Source organism: Petaurus breviceps, unplaced genomic scaffold (genome assembly GCF_028583685.1).
Source record: "Petaurus breviceps papuanus isolate PSGF00001 unplaced genomic scaffold, PetGlider_PUasm1.0 90639, whole genome shotgun sequence".
Lineage (NCBI taxonomy): Eukaryota > Metazoa > Chordata > Mammalia > Diprotodontia > Petauridae > Petaurus > Petaurus breviceps.
In genome coordinates, this window is record NW_027187296.1 from 3,184,649 (window position 1) to 3,193,441 (window position 8,793).

Genomic DNA, 8,793 nt, shown 5'->3' on the forward strand with positions numbered 1-8,793 from the left:
GGATTGATCAAAGGATGCAGTTCTGGAAGGGACCTCAATATCGCAAAGACAGTAAGGATCATAGAATTTAGAACCGTAAGGAACCACATGGAACATTCTATCCAATTATCTTATCTCTATTGGAGCAGACCCCAAGACTCAATGCCTTTGCCATGGTAACATTGACTGCTAAGGAAAATGGTTAGGACTAGAACTCATGTTATCTGCTTCCAAGTTCACTGATTTGACTCTCACATATCAGGTGGTATCAGAATCAGAACCACCTGATTCTGCTTGCTGTTAGAAAAACCTTCACTAAACCTTTGTGTGATGACATAATCATATACTCTGAGCTCCCAAGTAAAGCTTTTCAGAGGGGCTGCAATTTTCTAGCTCTATGTACTCAGATCTGTGCTGGCAATGAGCCTCCTCTCCTGGGCCCCCAGTCAGTGCTATGCTTGCAAATGTTTAACAACTGTTTCTCTGAAGAAAAAAAAGTAGATACATCACACTTTAAGGATAATCTGTCTTATCGACATTTTCTCCATCATTTTCTTAAATCTAGATGATTGATAAGACAATAAATCTTGTCTTAATTTGTAGAATTTGTTGAGGTATAAACGCTCATACTGAAAATTTAACAACCAGCTCTCTCGAGCCTGTGAGAGCTGACTCCAGAAAACCCATGCCTCCAGCCCACTTTAGGGGCTGCCTGGTCAGTGAGTATACATATGCCAACAGGGACTGAAATGAAAGAAGGTAGCGGTGGTTTTTGTTTTGATATTTCTATCTTAGCTATGTCCATAGTTTAGTAATTTTGATATTAAAGAAAAACTGAACTTCAGAAATCCTCCAACAAGCCATCTCCAAAGGCACATTTTTATCCCATCTTTAGGCACAAACACCATACTCTGGAATACCCTTGGTGTGGGAACAAGGTGATAACTAATATTAACTGTCGGTTGTGATTTTATTTTTAAATGAGGGAGTTGGACCCTCTTTAAATGGGTGAGCAAGGAGAAGTAGTTCATTCTCAGCACTATGATGAATGGCCCTGCTGGGGACATTAAAAATGACTGATGCTTCAGTTAGATGAAGGCAATAAAAACTTCCCAGTTTCCACAAGACTTCTGAATCATTTGAAGTTTCCTAACGATAGAATTATAAGGTGGTTGAATACACAATGGGAAAAGTTAGAGGACAACCTGTGTGCCTTTAAAAGCTGATGGATGGCATGGCATAGGATGTTAAAATGAGGATAAGTATAGTTAGGAGAACACGTAAGAGATTGTGATGTATAGTTGTTACCAGGGAATGTTCACTGAACACACAACAAGGAAAAGATAATGACAGGTCCCATCTCTGGGCAAACTGGGACATGTTTCTATAGGTTTGACATATTTGCTCTAATGCTGGCTGTTTAAATATGCCAAACAGACTGTTTGAATTATTTAATGTTGTTACTCCTTTAGGGGTTTTCCTGGTAAAAATACTGAAGTGGTTTGCCATTTCCTCCTCAAGTTTATTTTACAAATGAGGAAACTGAGGCAAAAAGGTTACATCACTTGCTCAGGGTCACACAGCTAGTAAGTTTCTGAGGCTGGATTTGAACTCATGAAGATTGGTCTTCCTGATTCCAAGCCCAGTGCTCTGTCCACTGCTCCACTTAGCTGCCTAAAAGACTGATAGCTTGAGGGAATTGAAGACCTAAGTGAAAGATTTTTAAAGGTAAGGGAGAGCACAGTAGGTTTGTACCAATCTTTCAACACCCAATTCTTTTTCCTTTGTGAAGACTTCTCACACCACTAGAGCTCACTGACATAACTCCTTCTGAAATTCGTAAACAGTTATTGTTTGTACTATATATTCAGGAATCAATCATGTATTGCTTTGGGGCACTACTTAAGGAGAAAGTGCTCGATTCATGATGGGCTGGCTTCTTTTCTCTAAGTATATTTATGAAGTGATGGAAACTCAGAATACATATCTCTGTAGAAGCAGATATATGAATAATGTATGTTTTCTTAGGATAGACACCACAGGCCAGAGAGTATCTGAAGTATGGAGGAATCAGACAAAAGATTAGAGACAGAAGAGTCCTCAGTGCTCATTTAGTCCAATCTGTATGCCAAAGAGTCCACACTACAACATGTGTAACAAATGGTTCTACATCCTTGGCTTGAAGATCTCTGGTGAGAGTGAAGCTATCACCTCTGGGGGGAGCTGCTAACTGTAGAAGCAGTTCGCCCATTTTAGGTGATAGACCTAATTACACAAAAGATTTTATACAAATATATAGTGTGAATATATGTATATGCATTAAATAAATCATCTACAAACACACATGTATAGTAGAACTATTCAGAATAGTTTTAGAAAGCTATCCTAATGGTTCTGTAGAATCTAATTAGCATGTATAACAACAATTCTCTGAGAAAATGAGTTTATAGTTGAAACTTGGGATGCCAATAACGCATCTCCCATTTCCCTCATCTCTGTTCTCCAAGGAAGTCTGAGCGGTACTGCCCCCTGCCTCTAAACCTCATTCACTTAACAGGTGACTCTTTTGGCCTGAGTCAGGGTCGTACATCTTGAACTAGAAATTCTGTAGATAACTCAACATGTCCAAAGTTGAGCTCATTAGTCTCCGTTCCAAACCCTCCCCTTCTTCCCAACTTCCCTTTTAATTTCAAGGGCATCACCATTCTCCCAGTTACCCAGACCCCATATGGGGTTACAACCCATAGTTTAAGAAGCCCTGAAGGGGTCTTGAAGGGAAAAAGTTTAAGAAGCCTTGAATGCTTGATTCCTTATTCTATCACCCTCCACATCTGATCTGTTGCCAAGTCCTGTAATTTCTAACTTTGTAACATCTTTAATATATGCCCCTTTCTCTGCTCTAATCCTGCCACCACCCTGGTTTAGAACCTTATCACCTCACACCTGGATGATTGCAATAGCTTTGACTGTCTCCCCGTGCCTCTTCGTGACCTCCTCCTGGCTTCCCTAGCTTCCTTGAAGTTTCAGCTAAATTTTCATATTCTGCCACAAACCTTTTCCATTTCTTAATCTTACTGCCTTCTCTCTGAGATAACCTCCTCACCAATTTATTCTGTATATATCATATTTGTACATAGCTGTTTGTGTATTGTCTCAGTCATCTTGACTTTTGTCCTGCCATTGGATTTCAATGACTCATCACTTGTGATGTCATCGATCCTCTTACAAAACAAAGAACAAACAACATTTTTGGATTTGATAGAGCATATAATGGATTCCACTTTGTTCTATGTTTGCTATTATTATTCTTTCCCTTTCTTTGGGATGTCCTGTTCACAGCACTGAATGTCCCTTTCTGTACCTCCCTTCTTTCTAACTGCTTTAAGCTTACAAAAGAAAACTCATAGGATCTCAGTAGTTCCAGAAACTCTTTCCTTTCTCTTTATCCTATGGAATAAAGCACAGAGAAGCAACTTAGCAAAGGCTAATTGACTGACTGATACAGATGTTGTTTTCTTTTGTCTGGTGTAAACATGACTGGGCTAAAGGACGTGTTCTTTCCTTGTAACAATTTAAGCATCCTTTTTCTTATTTTAATAAGTCCCTTATATCCATCACCTTCTGACAATGAATGTACCACACTGCAGTGGAGAAATAAATTAGAGTTTGCCTGGGTATTCTGTTTGTATCCTATGCTGACTTATTTGGGCAGTTGCTAATGAGGACCCTGAAAATTCTCACATCTCTCTCATTAGATTGTGAACTCCTTGAAAGCAGGGTATGTCTTTTGTCTTTCTTTGTATCTCTATGGCTGGCACATATAGGCACTTAATAAATTCTAGTTGACTTTGTGATTGGCTGCTTGAGGATCAGCAAATGTTGGAAGTGTCAGGGGATGAAGAGCTATGGTGGATGAAGTTCTCTCTCTCTAAAGATAAGAATTATTGTTGTTGTTCAGTCATTTCAGTTGTGGCTGACTCTTCATGATCCCATTTGGAGTTTTCTTGGCAAAGATACTGGAGTAGTTTGCCATTTCCTTCCTCAACTCATTTTACAGGTGAAGAACTGAGGCCAAAAGTTTAAGTAACTTGCCCAGGGTCACACATCTAGTAAGTATCTGAGGCCAGATTTGAACTCAGGAAGATGAGTCTTCCTGTCTCTAGGTCCAGTGGTCTATCCACTACACTACCTATCTGGACATGTTTATTAAAGTCCAATTTTTAAAAGTCTTATTTTGTTATAGGTCATTATTAAATCCTTTGGGTCCCAGGAGTTGAGTCCTTTTTCATTGCCATCTCTCTTCTCTTTGCCAACTCCTCACCAAGTTTCCCCCCTTCTGTTATTCCATTGTGGCCCTCATGTTCTTCATTCTCCTTGAAGCTGACAGTATGAGTTTTTCAATGGGTTCTTACTGTTAGTAACTGGGAAAGAAACATGGACAACTCCTGGGTAGCTGTCCTCCTTCAGCTTCCCTTTCTTTGAATAGATTTTGTACAGAAAGGTGAGGAGAGGCAAATATATAAGCTAGAATAATGCTTGTCTGGAAATTATTCACCTTTATTACCAAGGGAAACTCTGAAAGGATCTAAAGGGAGAGGGAACCTTGAATTGAGGTGATTGGGTTGGAAACAGGGAGGCAATAGTCTCAGACAACACCTGGGTTTTGCACTGTGACAAAGGAGAGGGAAATTTCTAAGAACTGTCACAGGGAGAGGAGTATGTCTGGCAGTCTGACTTTCAGTTGTTCAATATGTCTGTTCACTTAAGTTGGACATACATAAATCAGGGCCTACTTATTAATTACCTTGCATATCATTATTTCACTTTTCAGATGTTTTGGTCTTATTTTCCCCAAGTAGCTTGCAAACCTCTTGAATACAGAGACCTTAGCACCTAGAAAAGTGCTCATGTGTATTAGATTTTCAACAAATATATCTTCTAATTGATTAATTTTGTTTTTACTGGATAAGCAAATTAATTCAAGTTTTTACTTTAGGGAAAATAAGGACCTTCAGAGTTTCAGCATTCTGACTTTAGCAGATGACAAAATAGTCATCACTTATAATCATCATGGTAGTAGTTCAAGTACAGATTTCTAAATATTTAAAACTGGACACATGTGAAATGGATGTAAAAACAAATGAGGTTTATTGCAGACCATAGTAATTTTGTGCTTTTGGTCTAAGTAACAAATTATAACAAGCACCACGATACTGTTTAATTCCTATCTGTTGTTAGTACTCCTATGCTGAGATGTAACCAGAAAGGAAACAGCTACATTTTTCTTTTCCAACAAAGAAACCTTGTTATTATAGGCAAGGACTTGAGACTAAATAGTTACAGGTAATTAGCATGTAAAACAGAGAGAAAACGAAAATGTAAAACAATCTCAGCATTTGTAACTAACAATAGGAATGAAATATTTGCACATTGTTGGTATTATAAACAATCTGATAGAAAAAGTTACATGGGCTACAAAACTTTGCAAATACATTCATTACATACATATAATCTTATGGTGTGACTAGATAAATTTCAATCGATCAGGTATGTGAAGGTCACTTCAGGGAAAGAGGCACTTAATAAAGTTACTACTTACATTGTTACTCATTAGTGTAAAGGCAAAGTTATTTAATAGGCAAATTGGCCTGAAATAATTTGCCAAAGACTTTTAAATCCTGAAGCCACAATGGAGGACACTGGTATAGGTCTCCACTACTTTTCTTTTTTTTTTTTAAATTTAATTTTATTACATTTCAATTAACAAAAACATTTTCTCTGACTCCATTACCTCCCCACCCCATTGAAAAAAGAAAAACAAAACAAAACCTTTATAACAAACATACATAATCCAGCAAAACAAATTCCTACGTTAACAATGGCCAGAGATATATGTCTCATTCTTCACCTTGAGTCTACTCCCTCTCTATCTGAAGGTGAGTAGTATGTTTCCTCATCTTAGTACGCTTAACTTAGTCATAAGCTTTACAGTGACTTTTTTTAAAACCAGTAATTTCATTTTTACTTTATGGATGCCTTTTGTTCATAAATTTATTATTCTCTCTTTCCATCTTGGTTTATTTTCCTTCTCATCATTTTGTCCTTTAAGTGGAGTTTTTATGTTTTGCTATAAAATACTAAAACCAGGAGACATGTTACATAACAAATTACAATTTTACTTACATTTAAAAGTTCAATATGCAATTAGAAACTGACTTCTTTAGCCAGTTAGCACCAGATTCAACGAGACCGTTAAAATAAAAGGGGAGAGGGCAGAGACATAAACTCAAAATCGATCATGTTTGAAAAGTAATTATACTAGACACAGTTTTGTATTATTTTTTTCACTTTTGGTTCATAGCTGTGATTAGACCATAAAGAAGAATGTTAGGGGAGGAAACTGCGCCCTCAAGATCTTTAATTCCTCTCACATTTAGTCTTTAAAATGCTGCCAGGGTACAGAAAGGTTAATTTATCTGTGGTCACAGCCAGAACGTTTTAGAGACAGGACTTAAACTGAGGTCTCTTTAGTTCCAAGGCTGACAATCACTATAACACATTGTCTTCATTTTCATTATTACTGGAGTTTATTTTCATGCTTTATCCTATTATCCTACTTAAAACTCAATTAAATTTGCATAGTATTTGAAATGATTGCATATCATGTATGAACTCTATCTTTTCTGTCTAATTAAATTAATGTTGTAAAACCAACACCAAGTGGTTAGAAACTGGAAAAATATGGCCATTAAAATATTCTATTTTTATGTTTCCATGGGGGTAGTTCTTTTCTGGTCCTTCATTTAAAAGTGTTGCAGGACTCTACACAGAAGAGACACCCCATAGACAGGTGCTGTGCCAACTTATCCCATCTCTCAGATGAGTAGAGCTCTGATCTAGGGGCATCAGTAATAGCACCCAAAGGACAACAGTAACGAGATCCACAATCCCTTAATTAGAAATGAAGCAGAAGCTGAATTATTGGTATCACAGTAGGATTTCACTGCTGGAGATGCTTTAACTTTGGCAGGGTTTCCTGTGAAATTGAATATTTTAAGGGAAAATGGAAACAAAACAAAACAAAACAAAACACCAAGGTACTTAGACAAGGGAAAAGGAAGTTTTAGGAATTAGACACATCCTAATGAGATTAAAATTTAAGCCACATCCTAATGAAAACCAATAGAAAAAGCCTCACCTTTGAGTCCTTTTACTTAATTAGCTGCAGGTCAGGGGGAGGGCTAACTTTCTATATTTTAAATGCCCTCAATGTCATTTTTGTTCTGAATTATATATTCTGAAACACAGTCTGCATTTCCATTTTGAATTGTCTATAATCTAAAGAAATCAAAAGAACTGGTAGAACCATAGAGCAATTTCTTAATTTTAAAGAGTCAGGAAACACTGAGAAATGAAAGTCTTAACCTATGTGTTTCTTTGATCTTATGAATCAATAAATAAATCAGTCTACAAGCATTTAATACCTACTATGTGCAGGCAAGAATTTTTTTCTCTTAGTTTAATTATAATTACCAAGTCATTTTAGAATTTCCCAAGGAAAAAAATAATGAAATGTGTTAAGGAGTGAATTGATTTAAACTAGCTGCTTGCTATCATTTGAGATTAGGGTGTTTTTTCTTTTTGGTTTGTTTGTTTCATAAAAAAAGAAAAAGAAAAAAACAACCCTGTGTCAAAGATAATATGTGAACTGGGAAGTTTTAACACAGAGTGAGAATTACAGGACAGAAAATTTCAACCCCATCCTTATCAGTACTGTGCTGGGCAAATCCAGACATGGGATCTTAGATTTAGAGCTGACATAGATTTCAGAGATCATACTCTGTAAGACTTTCATTTTAAGGATGAAGAAACGGGATCACTGAGAGGTCATGACTTGCCAAAGGTCACACAGTTTGAGTAGGAAGTAAAAAAGCATAACGATTGAAACCTACATCTCACTCCAAACAGCATGTCCTTTCCTACTTTATCATGATGCCATCTTGTGGCAATCAACTTTTCTGTGGGTTTCATCCTCATATGAAGAGTTTGAACTGACTTCTCAAGGTGGCTAGAGAGATCAGATTATAAGAATAAATGACAAGTATGTCATGTGAAATAAATGAGTGAAATAACAATCAGTTGGAAATGACAAAATAATTATTTTGGAGACATCAGACTGGATTCATTGAACATGACCTTCTAAGGTAATTCTTGCCCTTTGGAGGCCACTTTGTTGATATCTATATAACTGGGGCCACATCATTTTGGAGATAAAATATTTGGTTGTCTTTACATCTCTGAAGCTGTTTCCAGAATACACAAATAGAAGTACTGGTATTTCTACATTCCTGACAAATGACCTCGTTACTTGAATAAAGCTCAGCATAATGGACAGACTGGTTGTTTTGGGGTTCTTCATTTGGCTGCTGGGGTATGTCTCATGTATATATTAATCAACTGTTTCTGAGTAAGGCATTTTATAAATTTCAAATATTTATATAAATGTAAGTAGCTATTATTACTTATCAGTTTCACTTTTTAGTTTCTATTAGAGGAACCATGTTATAGTAGAAAGAATACTAGAGTTGGAGTCAGGGGACCTAGGTTTGAGTTCTAGCTTTGATAACTTGTACTTGTTTACCCATAGTTAAGTCACTTTAACTATCCAAACTTCATTTTCCTCATCTATAAAGTGGGGATAATAACATTTACTTTATATACTTCAGAGGGATATTACAAGGAAAGTATTTTGTAAATCTTGGTGTTTTATATATATATATATATATATATATATATATATATATATATATATAT